The following is an 18,001-nucleotide window of genomic DNA, read 5'->3' on the forward strand; positions in this document are numbered from 1 at the left end:
GTAAACACACCCCAACACTAAAAGCAATACAGCCGTTATATTATAGCCTGGATAACATTTTTTCCAGATCTTTGTACATTTTCCATGTCTCTGTCTAAAACACACACACACACCACTCCCTCAAAGCACTGCCTATGAATTTAGATATTGTTCAACACATATAGCATCTTTTCCTTCTCTTAAAACCTAATTTGATACCACTTGAGGAATGTATGTACATGTAAAAGTCTTCTGTTGGTTGTCCGGTGCTTTTTAAAGTGAAATAATGCTCCTTTGTGTTATTTTGTGCTCCAATAAAATGTCTATTCTCAGACTGGGATGTCCGTGTCGAAGCATTTATTTCTTTCCAAATGAAATCTAAAAGGAGATACGTAGCTTGTATTGAATGGTTCACTTGTTTCAGATTAGGAAGACAGATAAACACATTAAGTTATCACTGAACCACATTTAAAGGGGGACATGCTTTTTGTGATTTCCTGTCATTTTTATACTGTTATGACGTCGGATGTCTATGTTAAAGATGGTCAAAGATCCAAAACAAGAGGTGAAAGCTTTGTTTACAAAGCTTCCTCTACTTGTAGTGTCCTTGTGATAACGTCAGATCATTGGCGCATTCCACAAATGGCCGTCCCTTCTGTAGCCTTTGTTGCTAATGTTGTTCCACAGGTTGTTCACATCATTCACTCGCAATTCTCAGATTGGATTTCAGCTCAAATGTCGACATTTTAAGTAAAGACAAAGAAAAAGAAGCAAAATCTTACCATTACTGTTACAGTGGGCTCATCAGGAGGGGGGCCTTAAAGAGACAGGAGCTAAAACAGCCTGTTTCAGACAGAGGCTGAACTGAGGGGCTGCAAAAAGGGCAACTATAAGATAAATAAAGAGATTTTTAAATTGTAAATCATGCACAGATATTCCAGTAGAGCCCCAGAATATAAATACAGACCTGGAAATGTGCATGATACGTCTCCTTTAAACATAAAAAGTTTCATTAGCTTGGGGAGATGTTAGCTAAATGCTCTTTTTACACTACTTATACTATAAGAGGCTGTAAAATGATACATTTAAAGTACATTTTTTATTGTTGACATGCAGGGAGATATATGTTTTCGTGAATTAAGATGGAACCATTCACTTTATGGCATCTTTCCAAAAATACCATGATTAATTGACTAATGCTGCTCCATAACAGCACTAAAAACATTCATTCACATGGGACCAAATTCCCCAAAACCATCCAGGTAGCAGCTGTGATTGACTACAGATACTGTCTCAACTTAAATTTTTGGCACCATAATCAAACACTAACACATGTACGTTATGTGTATAATTTTCCTGTAGCTACAACTACTCCCTCAAGCTTTTATAATAACAAATGTGCTTTTAATCAATTTCCCTGTTTAAAAAAGGTTAATCTAGAACTGAGGCTCACCTTTGCACTGCGCCACATCCACGCTGGAATCACATCATCTGGGGACATTCAGTGATTTGTGATAATTGCAGAGACCGTCTGTAATTTTGACCCTGTGTGAATCTACCATGTCTGTAATTTGTCGAGTAAAAATTCCAGCGCAAATTGCCTGCTATAATTTCGTTAAGATGGAGGTCTCCTGATAATACCGATCCCATGCAAACTGAGCTCTCAGTAACTGCGGCCGTAATTTGGCTTTTGGCAGAGTATCTCTATCTACATCCAGTGTGATATGGATATACTGTAGTAGTGAAATCAACAAAGGGATGTTTTGTTTTACGTTAAAGTGCTCTGCAACTGTGTAACCTCAACATGGAGACCGATGTAGGTAGCAAGAACAAACTAATAAACTGAGTAAAAGGTGGATTAGCATGCAAGTAAAAGAAAGAAAGTATTTTATTCTATGTTATTTACTTGTCCCCATTAGCATAAGTGGATTCTAGTCTTCCTGGGGTTCACACAGCATGAACAACAATAAAACAAACAGCAATTTAAGCTCAAATTGATCAATAAAAACAACAAAAAGCTAAACAAGCCACATATAAAGATCAGAGAAAGTACTAACCATTTGTTTTTATTGTTTTGTACCTTTGGAAGTAGCTTTATCCCGTTTGAACAAGCTGCCAAACGGTCAGTGGGTAATTCATCTTTCACGTCGTAAATATCTCATGCAAATAGGTCTTAATCCTTTCAACCCTTGGTTTAGATAAAAACAAAATATAAAAAGTTTTGTGCAAACTGAAATTGTTGGGTTTTTACTCATTACTTTTCTACAGAAAACAGGCTGTAAATGGATAAATGAGTGTCGACCTTAGCATTGTTTTGACAACACTACCTACCGCTATGCTAGCAGCTCTGTGAGGCTAAATGCTAATGTCAGCCTGCCAACATGCTGATGTTTAGCAGATTTACCATCTTTTCCATCAGTTTAGCATGTTAGCATGTTAGCATGTTAGCAAGTTAGTGCTAAACACAAAGTGCAGCTTAGGTTGATGGGAATGTCATTAGTTTTGCAGATATTTGCTCAAAACACACAAAGTTTTGGACAAATTGAATCTCTGACCTGGTGGTGGTGCCACATGAAAAGTTGAGGGATCATCTCAGTTGTCTCAATTCATCCAGAGGGAAACATGAACATCTGCACCAGATTTCTTGGCAAAACATCCAATAGCTGTCAAAACAATTCACCCCAAAATGATAAACTTTTCATTGAGAGTATGTGGTATTTTTCTCATTCGAAACTTAACTAAAATCACCCCTTCTCTGAAGATTTGTATCTTTATTTAAAGTTTAAAAGAAAATTGTTTGAAAGAAGAACAGCATGAAGCAGCAGAGGCAGAAATTATTGGTTTGGAGGCAATAACAGTTTAGATATCTTTCTGTCAAACTCAATACTCAAATATCCAGAAGATCTGATTCTTTATTGTCAGACAAAGTTCAAACCAGCAGCTGTGTTTCTTTGGTTCAACGCCACAAACACATGTCCAGTGATCTTAGTAACATCAGTGTGTTCTTAGATGTGTCAGTCCGGCTGTGTGTGTGTGTGTGTGTGTCTGCGTGGACGGAGCGACTTGGCAACACATCAAAAGCGGAAGCATCTGCAAGTGCTTTGCCACTAATCTCTCACCCTCAGTAAAGGTGCAAGCTCCTCACAATCTACGACTTATAAAAACTGAAAATCACCTCTTTTGGATTCAAGTTCAGAGCAGATGTTGTTATCAATTGACCCAAAGTTCAACCCCTGTGACACCCGTTCTGCTAAATCCTCTCATTGGCTTTGAGTCGGAACAAACTGCAGAGTTAGTTGAGTCTTAAAAACAGGCATATTTTGACCACTAGATGATTTTATTCGAAACCATGGATACGCCACAAAATCAAAACAAAACAGCTGAAAGCTGCATAAAGCCGCATAAGGGACTGTTGATTCTCAGTGGGAGCAGCAAGACTACTGTTATGACTTCTGCTGCTTCTGCTGCACGTTCATTGTTGTGCTTTTGAGTCATTTTCTCTTCTCTGCGTGTTTTAAATAGTTATATTACCTTTACATTTTAGAAATGTTTCCATTCAAATATAGAGTTACATTTATAACAATCAGCATAGTTTTTTAACTCCAAGAATCAACTTGATAAAAGAAAGAAAACACAAGGAGGAGAAATAGAAGCTGTGAGGGTAAGACACACAAAAAAGATGGAAGGTAACTTGAATACTTTGCAGCTAAAGAGGCAAAGAAAAAATAGGACTTAAACTGAAAAACAGCAGGGGCTTTTTTCCCCTGTGTGAGATACGTTTTTCATTGGATGCAGACACTGTACGTTAAAGTGACAGTTGGAGATATAAATTAACAGGGGGGCCCTTTACCCGCCGTTACACCTGTTACCAATACATCATCAGCTTATATGACCCACCCAGGCACTGGTATTCAGACCTTTGATGGGTTCTCAAAAAAAGTCAAATGAGCCCATTAAAATGACAGATGGGAGGTCTGAGAGAAAACGCTGGCAGGCTGATGATGAAATTGTCCGTCAACTTCGATTACCTTTCCTGTCTATGCCTCTTATCTTCCTCGCTCGCTCCATAAATAAAGAAACCCGGTGCTGAATCCAAAATACACAGTCGGGGTCAAGTGAGGACTTTTATGCTGATATGGTTTATTTGAGGCAGTAACTGCAGCAACAGACGATGAGATTAACACTCAGTTTACACCAGCTTTGACTTAATTTAATGTCTCGCTGATGTTTGAACGGGTATTAAACACAAACCAGAAGCGTGACTTTAGCAGACCAAGAAACACTAAAAGGGAAAGCCACATGAAAAATAAAACAATTACAGTGACTTCTAACACTAAGAGAAACTTTTTTTTGTGTGTGTGTGTGTGTGTGTGTCTTGCTCAGCGGATACACCGCAATCAATACCAGGATGAAAATAAAATAAAGAAGCGTGGTTCGTAAAGATGCTGTGTAAGTCATGCTAATTCCCTCGTGACTCGGTCGACAAAGGGACAGTGTGTGTGTCTTGATAAGTATGGAGGAATGTTCGGTTTCCTTACCCTGTGCGCAGAGGAATGTGTGTAATTCAAGCACATGTGTGTCCCTCTCCGCTGCATGGACAGCGTGCAGATTGAACCACGATAACATCAGGCTTCCAGACTAATTAAACGTGTGTGTGGTATTACCAGGATTAGGGAGTGTGAGACATGGATTACTCAGAATGTGTTTTACATAGCCATAAACACTTTTAACTATTACTACCATTCATAAATAAGATTTGCACTAGTTGAATAAGTGACTGCGGACATAAATTATGAATGTAGGGTGAATTACACTTTTCTCTTGTGGCGAGGGATTTGACCCGTCAACTGCCATTACGTCACATCAACACTGCAGTAGCCAGTCTTTGTTATATACCTAATATCTATTATTAAATACCTACTTATGTAATCACGTGTATGTTATCTAAAAGTGATGGTCAAGTCAGTTTCATTGGTTTAGCCCAATATCACAAATCACAACTTTACCTCAGGGGGTTTTAGCAATACAACATCCTCCATCATTGGACCAGTGATCCCCCCTTAAAAAAAACTCCTTTACAGGGATAAAAATGGAGGAAAGCATCCCTCCCCAAGCAGATGTTGTGTGTACAGAGTGGAGCAAAAACCAAAATAATTGAGGTTTGCTCACAAAATCACGAAATGCAAATTTTGGGGTGGCCGGTCGCCAAGTGATTAAAGATGAATACCATGCAAAGGCAACATCTGTGGTTGGATTCCAGTAAACCTTTGTTACTAGTCATCTCTTTCTCTTTATCTCCCAGTGTTTCCCGCTAGAAACTGACATGGAGAAACTATCGGACGCACAGCGGCTGCTGTTGCAGTAGTTTAATTTGTGGTAAGTTAAATCCAAAGATTTAATTATATTTCTACAGAACTCAATGGTGCAACAGCTAAAATTATAGCCATTTCAGATTCCCCCAGTTTTTTTTTTTCCATTCCCTCAAAGATTAGTCGGCTGTCAATCAACATAAAAAAGCTCCGTTCAAAGCGAATCAACAGATGAAAGCGATTCTGCTGAAAAAGAGAGATAACAGTCAGAGTTTCACTGAGCTCAAAAAGAAGCCTTTCTTTAACCGACTGGCACTGAGAGAACGAAGGAGAAAGCACAAAGCGGCTCAATCAAAGCTCTTGCGATGGTATTTTTCACCAACAACAAAAAAAAAAAAACAGCATTGTAAACGCATGCGACCGTCACCAAGATTAATACAAGCAACCGCAAGTCTTAAAAATAGTCTTAATATTAAAACACATCTGGTTCGATTTTTCAGGGAATCTCTTCTGCCATCAGTTGTCAATGACAGTAAGAAAGTTAACTGAGTTTGAAATGTTTTCCTTCGATCGCTCCGACTTTCATGCACAGATTTTGTCGCTTTATGTGTAAAACTGCACCTATAAAGACAATTAAAGGCTTAAAGAAAACCGTGTAAAAGCATCTGGAAGTACACCTTGGTCGTCTGGACGTATGCGTGCGTGCGTGCGAGCAGAAACCATCATGTTTCTGCGGTAATTCTGATGAATGTTGAGTGAAGTTTTCTCTGGTTTCCCAGATAAACAAATCAAATCATTGAGGGTGACGTGCAAAGTGTGGATTCATTTGTCTTCTGTGTGAGACTAAATTAGCGTGGGCACGGCAAAAATGCACATATGCAAACACACACACACACACACACACACATGCACATTATATAAAACTGTTTTACTGGCTTCAGCTGTCAAACACATTTGTTCAAACTTATAAACCAATGTCACATTGCACATGTATAAAAAAAAACAAAAAAAAAAAAACAACAGAAAATGTGCTGATTTGTTTTTCAAACGCTTGAAATCTTTGACTGTGAGAACCCTCTGCTGAGGCCCGTCATCACTCTGGGACACGTCGCGCTGGCTTTTTAGTGTTATCTGTCAAAATGAGTATAAAGTGATGGGAACAATAAAAATCTGTTTTTGGCATGACACTCAATACGTCAGCGGTTACCAAACGGGGAGGATAGGGGACCACCCAAAGGATTAATCTGATGGGAAAGAATTGCAAAGTTTATTTTTCAGACTTCTCTCTGTAATCAGTCTTATAAACACAGTGTGTGAAATACTGGATAGTTTTACCCATTTAGACATTTAAAAACTTATTCAAATTAATACAATGAGACAAATCGTAATAAACCAATATGACAAGAGGGGTCACAAGAAGACGTTGTTTTGTTTGTAAAAGAGCAAAAGTTGTGTTTTAACAACCGTTTTAGTTATTTTTGCCATCGTTCCAGTCAGTTTTTTTTTTTTTTTTTGAGTGAAATCTGGTGATGAGCAACATAAACGAGCCACCGATTTAGCGAGATTATCTACACCGCTGTATCTGAGGGGGCGACACCAAAGTGTCGGTTATAATCCGCTTCACAGAGAGACACAGCTAAGGTAAGTAAGGAGGGTCAAACTTGGACCAAGATGTCAGTGTGCAAAATCCAGTTTACAGATACATCCTATGAACTTTATATCCAGACTTGAGTAAATGTGTGTTTACAAGCTATGTGATGGTCTGTCTGCTCTTGTTTGTTGTTGTGTTTGAATCTGTTGTAGGAATTATTGCAGGCATGGAAAAAAAAAACCCAAAACCCCATGGTGCCGCACAGGCAAGACGACTTTCTAATGATATTGGCTTTAACATGAGACAATATTTTTTTCTGAAAGGACTCGTCACAACATCAGATATTCTTTCTGAATAGAAACAGTGTCACATTGTGGGTTCTTTGTAGCCTGTTACTTTTATTCTCTTGTTTTAACTCTTATTCCCTTTTTAGCTTCTTTTTTATTTCCAAATGTAACACTTTTTAATTGTTTTTATATGTCTTTTTACTTGTGTTGCTTTTATATTCTGTTTAAATGCCTTTTATGCTCTATTTAAAGCACTTTGAGTTGCCTTGTTGTTGAAATGTGCTATAAAAATAAACTTGCGTCACCGTATGGTTGCTAAGCTAGTGATTGAAAAGTGTTTTGGAAGTTCGGTTTAACCCACATGAGAGTCCGACGGCTCGTGTATCACATTTTTTTCTGCCACAGAGGAAATAAACTCCACTGGTGAGTGATGAAGAGATGTCGACTGCGGAGACACATCGGGGACCGAAAACCATCTGTCAGAGAAAATGATTTCGACTGCCTCCAACAGCCTGACAGGAGTCTGAGTGTTTGACTGATGGACAAACTTCACAAATGTGCAAGTATTTCATGGGACAATACAGTAGATTTCTCCTCTGGGATATGATAAAAATATTTATTTTAAAGGCTGGGGAAAGGGAATGCAGGCCTGGGGAAGCCTGGGCAGGTAGCTGGGAAACTGGGGCTGGAAACTGGGGCTGATGTTTGGACTGGAAGCTGGAAAGAACAGAGAGGGGGGGGGGATCCAGGGCAGAGAAGCAGGGCTGATGAGATGAGACGAGGGGCTGGAGACAGAGCAGAGGAGACTGCGGGGAAACAGGAATTAGGGTTTGGCAAGGGGGGAAACAGGCAAGAAGAAGGAAACTGGTGATGCGTAACAACGTCTTGAAGCATCGACTGATTGGTGCAGATGGTACGATCTAATAGATTGGAAGAGGCAGGGCTGAGTATTTGTAGAGGTCTTGATTATTCAGATGAGGTGCAGCTGGTGTGGCTTTGCTCTGCTCTGGATCCAGCACACCTGTCTCCACTCACACAATCAGAAACACACACACACACACGGGAAGAGACAGGAAGAGAGTGGCAGCAGGTCAGGGAGACACAGGATCAAGACAGGATGCAGCAGATATTTGGCATGACACAGAAATTAAAATAAAACTGAAACTAAACGAGTTTATTAGACATGACTACTGGATTTGTGTCGACATCCCTATTATGAGCATCTTTAAACAAGTAAAGCATGAAAAAACTAAATAAAAAAGGTATTATAGAGCAACATAAATAGCAACTATGAGTGTATAAAAGTAGTCACAAAGGAATATAATGCAAAAATGTGACGTGAAACACCACAAACCTAAAACTCACCATCATTGTGCAGCTTTAACTCCAGCACCCAGAGGGACTTTTTGATTAATGACATCAGTGGTTAATATTTAACACTTTATCTACGTTTTCCTGACCCGCCGTGTTTTTATAAGAGTGTTAACAAAAGACCTTTTTTTTTTTTTTAACCTGCTCCCTTAAAGCAGCACCACCCATCCTGACACACACGCCACCCAGTCACCTACACGGAGCAGTTATCTCCATATCAGCATTCTCCTCATACTGCACCCGCTTTTCCCTCCCGTCTCCCTTTCACACACACACATACACACACACACACACATTAACGCAACACATCCATCACAGCGCTGCCACCCACCCTTCACATCAACAGTGCTGCCGTTCTCTCCGCGTCTCCTGTATTATTACCCAACATACTCTGTGTTTTCCTAACGGCCAGCCAGGAAATTAGTTTTATAAAAGCTGGAAAGTATACACACTAACACACACACACACTTATGCATACACACACACACACACACACACACACATACAGAAAACCCAAAACATCCTGAAGAGACTAAGTGGGGCCAGGCAAGCGCTCAACCTGACACACACACATACTTTTTTTTGGAGAACAATACTACTGTTTCAACCCTGCTGCCCCGACTACCGGCCATTGGGAATGGGAAATTCAGAATCAGTGGGAGCGGTGCGATCAGAATACCTTGCAGGGCACCTAAACAATGCAGTTATTCCTGCAATAAAGCAACAAACATTATTAAGCCTTTGATAAGGTCTTTAAAGCAGCTCTCCTTGGCACACAAAGGGTTTTTTCGCAGGAAGCTGAAGGAAACAGCCCGTGGAGAATGAGAAAATGGAGAGCCGTGTGGCTCAATGCCATTGCTTTTTCACACACACAGATGAGGAGGCATGTCGCCGAAATGAAATGTCACATGACCGACGTGAAAGCGGAGACACCCAACCTTATCGTATGAAAGATGAGAACCAATTACGGAGAGCAAAAACAGATCCTCTAATCGCAATTACTGGAAACAGAAACATTCGAAAAAACAAATATTCCTCAGAAAAATGTTCGTCTCCATTAACAGGATGCTTTCTAGTCCAAGGACACCACTAAGAGTTGAAAATCTATTAATCAGGATGACTGGTTGTTTGGATAAAAGGAGGTAGAGAAAAAGCCAAGAACAACTATAAGACTATCAAGACGAGTGTGAACAAGAAGCAGAGGAGGATAAAATAAGAGATATGAGATTAAGAACTTGACCAGTTAATCCGGACAGTATCAGCTTACTGCAGCTGGATGTGTCAGCAGATAAAGAAATATTGAGTATTGACATGCCAAAGATATATTTGAGGTAATTTAGAAAACAGTGTTGCAATTACACAGTTTGTCCATCAGAGAGCGACAATAAAGTTTACTTTTCTATTGTAAAATGTACTTCCCAGTATCATGGTCACTTCTTAAATGATAAAATGAATAATAAATGAGTAAATTAATCATTTATGAGATGTTTTTATGATATGTAACTATCCTTTGATGACTGTATGTTATGTGAAAGTGGTAGTTCCCATCAGCTCTACAGAGCGTTTCAGCCTCAACTTCATTTCCACCAGCAGTATTTAGTAGTTTGGTTAAATCAAGAAGTAAATATTGATACAACTTACAAAATCTATAACTGAGAACCCTGTTTACAGCTTTCCCTTTGCCTTTAATTTACATATTTGTCCGCAAGGAGGTTGTAGCGACGGGACGTTTAATGTTTTAAGGAGGATATTGCAGTGACTGACTGAAACTTTCTGCTAAAGGTGAAGATCCACTGAAAGCAGCACAAAGCGAAGTTGACCTCTATTCATTTTCTATGCGACACAAGCGAATTGTTTCGCAAAGCATTGTGGGATTCTGGGCGATACATGACTGACCAGCTGCGTGAAATTCCCATAACTATGGGGCGATGTCCGTGGAGGAGAAAACAATTGGAATTGGAGTTTCAGGATTTCCACTTTTATCCAACCCTTCCTGACCAGATTACAAGGAAAAGGATTAAGAAATGTGTCACAAAGTAGAGCAAACTGTGCAAGACAGCAGTGAGTTGTTTATTTACACAATGCTTGCTAAGAAGCGTCCTTGTCAGCCGGTGTCGGCATAGCGATGACGAATGATGGAAGTGATATTGCGCCATTTGTTCGCATCAAGAGAGTCTTCACCATAATGTGGCTCCACGTCTGTGAGATGTGTAAATAAGCAAAAGTTTGCTGACTGACACCTGCCGTAACAACGTCATAAGTTAATAATAATACAAGTTAAATGTTTCCAATGTTAATATTGGTGTCAGCCTCAAAAATCCAGTATCAGGTGGCCTTTAATGACCAGCAACGTCAATTGATAAAACTGTTAAAAAACAGACGTGCTTTGTGTTGGTACGTTGTAAAGATGGGAACCTTATTGCTGCCAACATGTAGCACAAGAATAAAAACAACTTTCTAATGTTAACAAAAGCCTAAAATACTCTACAATGCATCAGACGTGCCATACGAAGACAGAAACAGCAACACCCGTCTGTAGAGATTTTAAATCACTTTATCTGTCTGGTAAACGGACGAAACAGTGACGCGTTTTGCTGAAAATCAAACATCAAATGAGTGAAACGAAATAATGGAAACGGCTTGGAATGAAGATATGAGTCCATTGAACTCCGGTTAACCAGCCGTACTGTTCGACCTCAATAAATCCATGACGAGTATAATAATCATCAAATATCAAACTCAAGTTACTAAAACACACATCTGCGGAGAGTTTTTGGAAAGGCAAAATATTGTCCAGGTGTGGAATGGAATCAATATGTGGGGTGCATGTAGTATGGCGTCGGGTATGAAAATAAACTTGACTGGAGGTTGCGGTGATAGAAATCTGGGAGACGTTATGGAAAGTTTAAGAAAATTGAGTCAAAAATACGTTAAATATGCAACAAGCAGAAAACGTCTACAGAGCAGACTTTCAGCTGCGTTGGAACAAATCAAGAATTATTACAGCTTTTGTCAATACTTTGATGGACAGTTATTATAACATGAATGGGTTCAAAACTGCTGTGGATGTGGAAAAACATGCTGAGAGCAGCGCCGTGCCACAGAGTATTCAAATGGATCGGTCACGGTGGCACAATTCATCCACTGAGTGACAGGCGTGACCGATTCTGCTACAAATAAAGTCCGCTTGTTGCTTTTGTAACCGAAATCCAGAGTAAATTCAAAACAGTTTAACAGTGTTTGAACTAAGATGCAAACAGGCGATACAGAAGGGAGTATTAAATTGAGTTGGAGTAGCGAGCCGGTCAGTATTAGTGGTGGAATACAATTTTTTCTCGCCATAAATAAACTCTACTGATGGTTATTGTGACAAAGCTTTGAGATCTTGTTCAAGACGCTTACAAAGATGTTTTGATAGAAATATTGTATGTGTGATATTGGGAGGATTTTGCAGTGAATAAGGAGGAAGAAAAAAAAACTTTCTTGCATTAGATAAAATTAAGTGCTGAAGATAATAACGTCTAATTGGTACATAATGGAAAACTACCACACAATAACTACGATTACATGTACAGCTAAGCAGTGGTGGAAACAGTATTCACTTAAGTAAAAGTACATAAGTATTATGTAGTTAAAGTATTGCAGTAAAAGTAGTGGTTTGGTCCCTTTGACATCATTAGATTATTAATACTGAAGCATCAGTGTTAAAGCAGCATGTTACTGTTGTGGCTGCTGGACATGGAGCTAGTTTCAACTGCTTTATATACAGTTAGCTAGTTTAGTCCAGTGGTTCCCAAGCTAGGGGTCGGGCCCCTCCAAAGGGTCACCAGATAAATCTGAGAGGTCATGAGATGATTAACGGGAGAGGAAAGAAGAAAAAACAAAGTTCTGATACACAAATCTGTTGATTTTTGGTGAAATATTGGATGTTTTGAACATTTATTGAAATGAAAGCATGTGAGAAGTTTAGAGAGAAAAATCACTATTTGGTGAAGCTGTTAACAACTCATAGACATCTGAAATGTGACCCCGACTACACACTGCTTTTTGTAAGACGTCAAAAGCTTAAAAAAGGTTGGAAACCACTGGTTTCATCTTTAACAATGTGTTGTATTTTAAAAGCTTGTTATATCATCCATTGTGTCAAATCTTCATCTGGAAAGTAAATAAAGCTGTTAAATAAATGTAGTGGAGTAGAAAGTAGAAAGTAGCATCACATGGAAATACTCAAGTAAAGTACATGTACCTCATAATTGTACTTAAGTACAGTACTTGAGTAAATGGACTTAGTTACTTTCCATCACTGCAGCTACCTAATGTAAGTAGGAAAATGATGCAAAGAGCATAAACCTTCAACTTTAAATGTACGTGTGATTTATTGTGATTTTTTTAAGGGTCTTACAGTTAAACCCAAACAACCGGCTCCAATTACTTTTTATAGATCACTCCATAAAAACCGCAACCGTCCATAAAACAGTTCAGTTCAGTTTTCTGGGCTGAAAAAAGCAAATGAGAGATTTGTTTTAATTAGTAATATACAGTTCTCACATATGAACACAATTACCAAATACCAGACAGGCTCCCCAGTAAATATAGAGACCATTATTACTTTTGAGGACTTGTACACAGACACATTTTTAATACATTAACTTCTTAGTGCGTTGTGTCGTTTCACCTCATGCAGTGAAAATATCACCGACCAGTCAGCTAACATTAATGTGAGGTAAATTAACTGCATTCATGATGCATCATTATAAGCTGATGCAAAAGTTACAGTAAAAGCTGAATCAGCACTTTTATGGCAGTCAATAAAAATTTGATGGTTTAAGTTTTGCAAAAAGTATGTGGAGCTCATTGCTGCATTGTTTTACTGGATCGCATTACACCGAGCATGTTTCTGTTTTTCAGTGTGTACAATATCTGGGGTTTATATGTGGCCAACATATGATCAAATCATGTTTGCATCATATCATCCTGGCCAAACTTACAGTGAAACCTTTTTATTTTTATCATATAACAGGAATAAGATGTTCCCTTTATGTTTCAGTTGTGTTGCTGCTGTTTTTGTTTTGCAATAACAAAATGTAAAACACATCAGTGTAGGATGATCCGTGAGAATATCGTAGAGTCACGCAATACTCAGCTGCCATCAGTGTCATTTTTACCAGTGAAAAAAATGCCATCCAAAGTTTAATTCTCAAACTAGTGATCCTTCACAAAATATATCCACGTAACAGTACGACTAGAAGAGTTACTGACAGATAACAGTTGTACTTTTTGCAAGGAAGAAGAGTCATTAATACATTTATTCTATAATTGTGGATTTTTCCCTGAAGTTTTGGAAAGATTTGGAGAAATATTTCTATAGGTTACAGTATACAACTAAAACATATAGATATTGTTGCTTACCAGGGTCAGGGGGGAGCTGGAGCCAGTCTCAGCTGACATTGGGTGAGAGTCAGGGTAGACCCTGGACAGATCGCCAGTCAATTACAGGGCTAACATATAGTATATAGACAGACCATGGGCAATTCAGAGTCACCAGTTAACCTAACCTGCAGGGGTTTTGGTCTATGGTGGGAAGCTGGAGTCCCTGGATAAACCCAATGCAGGCGTGGGGAGAACACGCAAACCCCACACAGAAAGACAACCGGTAGGTTTGAACCCTCTTGCTGTCAGGCAACAGTGTTAGCCATCTCACCACCACTTTGATTGTAATTCCTTCTTCCAAAAGATATTATTATATTAGTTATATTATTGGCAAATTTCACATACATTTTTACATCTTTTACACAAATTTTCTAAATCTACCCAAACATTTACCCCAAAGTTGTTGTTGTAGTTCTAATTGTTCTTAATCATCTTTATTTATGATAGCCAATGTCTCCTTATTGTATTTATTTATTTTGATAAATTAAATACATTTGTCTGATGTTAAAAGTAACTGCCTAAAAATACAGTTTTACTTAACACATAACATGTTTAATTAACCCAAGACGATACAAATATCTCCAAGATATATACCCTTTAAGCTAGTAGTTAGCTAGCAGCTAACACTTTTGGATCTGCAGTAGCTTGTAGCTAACATTAAAATTGGCAAACAGAAGTTTGTGGCTGTTTATGCTATTTTCTATGTAAATAGTTGTTTTCTAAAGCTAACACAAGCTAGCATTTTTAAGCTAGTTAAAGTCACATACATTTTTTTAAGTCTGTCTTAAAACAATAGTCAAGTGCCCAAATGAACATTAAATGAACACACACAGTCCTCCGTCTGTGCAAAAAATGTATTTAAAAGTTTATCTGAAGCTAATATGCAGCTTCAGCCATCCAAATGAGTCAAACAAGTAGATATCTTTCAACGTTACAGCCTTTTTAGTGCCAAAGTCCCTCTTTTTGTTACTATACTCCCACCGCAACTCAACAGGGAAACACTAAGAGGGAATGTGATGGCAGATGTCCACTTGATATGACTAACAGACTGCTGAATCCTTCAGATAAACTCTTACACACATTTTTGCACTAAATGACTGTGTGGACACACTGTGGATTTTGGCCTCCATCACTTACATTGAAAGCACATTAGAGGAAGATCTTTTAATAGCGAATCTATCCTTTAAGTTAACATTTAATGACCAAGTCACAATTGGCTCTCCAGATGTCAACATGTTGTGCGTTTGGTGTACACATGTTTTTCATGCAAGACATTAAACATATGACAGTAGGAAAAGCATAGTTGTAGTTAAATTAATTTAATGATTGCTCTGTTTCGGGGTCACAGTATTGTTCATGTTGGCTTAATGTCACGCTGTCATGGCTTACTGGGACACTTGAACACAACACAGCCATCATTTATGTTATTAGTAACACCTGTGCTTTCCCTAAGTGAAAATATCTGCTGTGAAAAAAGGATCATTGGTTTCCAGACTTGTCCAATCTAGGGTCGTGGTACGCAAGATATTTGTCATGCTCCTCCACATCTATCCAAGATCGGCCAAATAGCATGCAAACACTGGAATTTAGGGATATCTCTGCGAAATAGAGACCTCTCATGCAATAAGTTCATGATGTGCTCATTTTTTTTATTTGTACAGCCAAGTTTTGAGTCATGTTTTGTAGTTTGTAAATTCTCAGTGTCTTGACAGGACTGTATTTCACATGCTGATTACTGATTCTTTGACAATAATTGTAACTAATTTCTTCTTCTGGTTGCTTATTAGAGAAGGGCATTTGTTTATATGTTAACCAATATTCAATGTGGTGTAATTAGCCTCAAATGTAGGATTTTACTGACACTTTATATCTTGGTTGACCTAGTTATAACCCTCAGACATATGGACGGCTGACAAATTCTACAGTGAGGTTATCTGGTGGCTCTGTTATACTGTGGGGGGCGTTCTGCTGGCAAGGTTTGGGTCCTTGTGTCCTGTTAGAGGGAAGGGTCACCGCAAATCAATACAAAGTTGTTCTGAGTCATCACCTTTATGTTATGATGACACATTTCTATCCTGATGGGAGTAGTCTCTTCCAGGATGACACGAGGGGTCACTGAATGGTTTGATGAGTATGAAAATGATGTGACTCATTTGCTATGACCTCCACAGTCACCGGATCTCAACCCAGTTAAACACTTATGGGAGATTTTGGGCTGATGTGTTAGACAGCGCTCTCCACCACCATCATTAACACACCAAATGAGGGAAAATCTTTTGGAAGAATGGTGTTCATCCCTCCAGAAGAGTTCAGTGACTTTTAGAATCGATGCCAAGGTGCACAGAAGCTGTTCTGGCAGCATGTGGTGGACCAACACCTTACTAAGACACTTTCTGTTGGTTTTTCCTTTAATTTGTCACCGGTCTGTATGCAACCTTTTGTTGGATTCATTCAAACTTTTGGCTTCAGATTACCTCAGATCAAAGTGAGGTTTGACTCATGGCCTTATGAGCACTGAAGCACATATTTAGTACCCTTTGAATTTGACTATTTTCATGCCACAAAAACTATTAGGGTTACCCAGTTCCCATCAAACAAGCTGCCCACTGAAGTCCAATCTGATGATGAGGTTGTTTTGCAGATCTTTACAGTGTGGTGACCAACCAACTATACCAAATATAACACTAAATAAAATTTACAAATAACCCATCATCATACTGGACATGGACAACATGATTAGCAACTATTCCGTGTTTTTAGAAAGGCCAATATTAGCTCTTTAAATGGGTTTGGCAAGTGTTAGAAAAACTCTTTAACAATATGAACCCCTGTGGGGGTAAGACAAAGGCTTTTTGTGAAAGAATGGATGCATTCAAGTGTGTTAAATATCTGGCATGTGTTCCACGAAGTTACAAAAAGTGCCGGTTCTGTTCAGAAACGGGGTTATATTGCAGCTTGGGGACATAAATGTAAACCGGCTCCGTCACACTTCATGACCTCAAACAAGTGTCCATAGAGGAAAATTACAACATGCTGTTCAGCAGTGGAACAACATGTTCGATGAAAACCAATCAGACTGCAACCATAGATTGGATTTTTTTTACTTTGTAGTTGAGGTCAGTGACTGTTGTCATCGCTAAGAGATGGTCCGATCCCAGCGTCCAACACTCAAGAACCCAATATCCCTTTAGGGCTAAACCAAAACCATCACAGAAAGTGTAAATTCATATGGCATTGGTATATTTTAGATTGCTTCCAGAGTGTGTTTTGGCCCTATATTAGTTTTCTTTCCATCTCCCACCTCTCTGGATTTAATCACACTTTTTCCACCTCTTTAAGCTGCGATTTTGATCAAGAGTTTGCGGTCTTTGTCCCCTGTGAACTCCTAAAAATGAAGCAATGCATGCTGGTGTCACCCCATCAGAGGCTGAATTTGCAGTCCAACCAAGTAATGACTCTTCATCTTCAGGTCATTTCATTTGATTAATTACCAGCAGAGAGACCCGCAGGCTGAAAGACCTTCGATATATCACTAGGAGAAACTATAATGCAACTTTATGGTAGCAATTCCATGAGTTGCCAGCACCACATGGGGTTAAAGGTACAAGTTGTGTTGTTGCTACATACCATGTGACCTGTTTAAAATATTAGCAGTTCCGCTCATAATTTTGGTGTTTCCCCCGTGTTTAGCAATCACAAATGCTTCCAAAGAAGTTTCAGTTCCAGGAGGGCATAAATAGTCTGTCAGCCCATCTTGACTCTCACCTAAAACACTGACACACTGAGTTCAGGAAGGGTTCACACTATTTGATTACCATTTAGGTGTGGGCCTACTGGGAGAGATCAATTCCAGGAAAGTTCTCTGAAATTCCTTGTATGAAACGTAGACAGTCCAGTGTTTTGAGTCCTCAAGTGCTATTATTTTGTCAACAGATGTTAACGCTGCACTGATCAACATTTCTGTATCAACAAAGGATCAAATGACTGCGTGTAATGTGAAAGGGGTCACTCAAAGTGACAATCCCACACAGGAT

Source organism: Thunnus maccoyii, chromosome 22, assembly GCF_910596095.1.
Source record: "Thunnus maccoyii chromosome 22, fThuMac1.1, whole genome shotgun sequence".
Taxonomy (NCBI): domain Eukaryota; kingdom Metazoa; phylum Chordata; class Actinopteri; order Scombriformes; family Scombridae; genus Thunnus; species Thunnus maccoyii.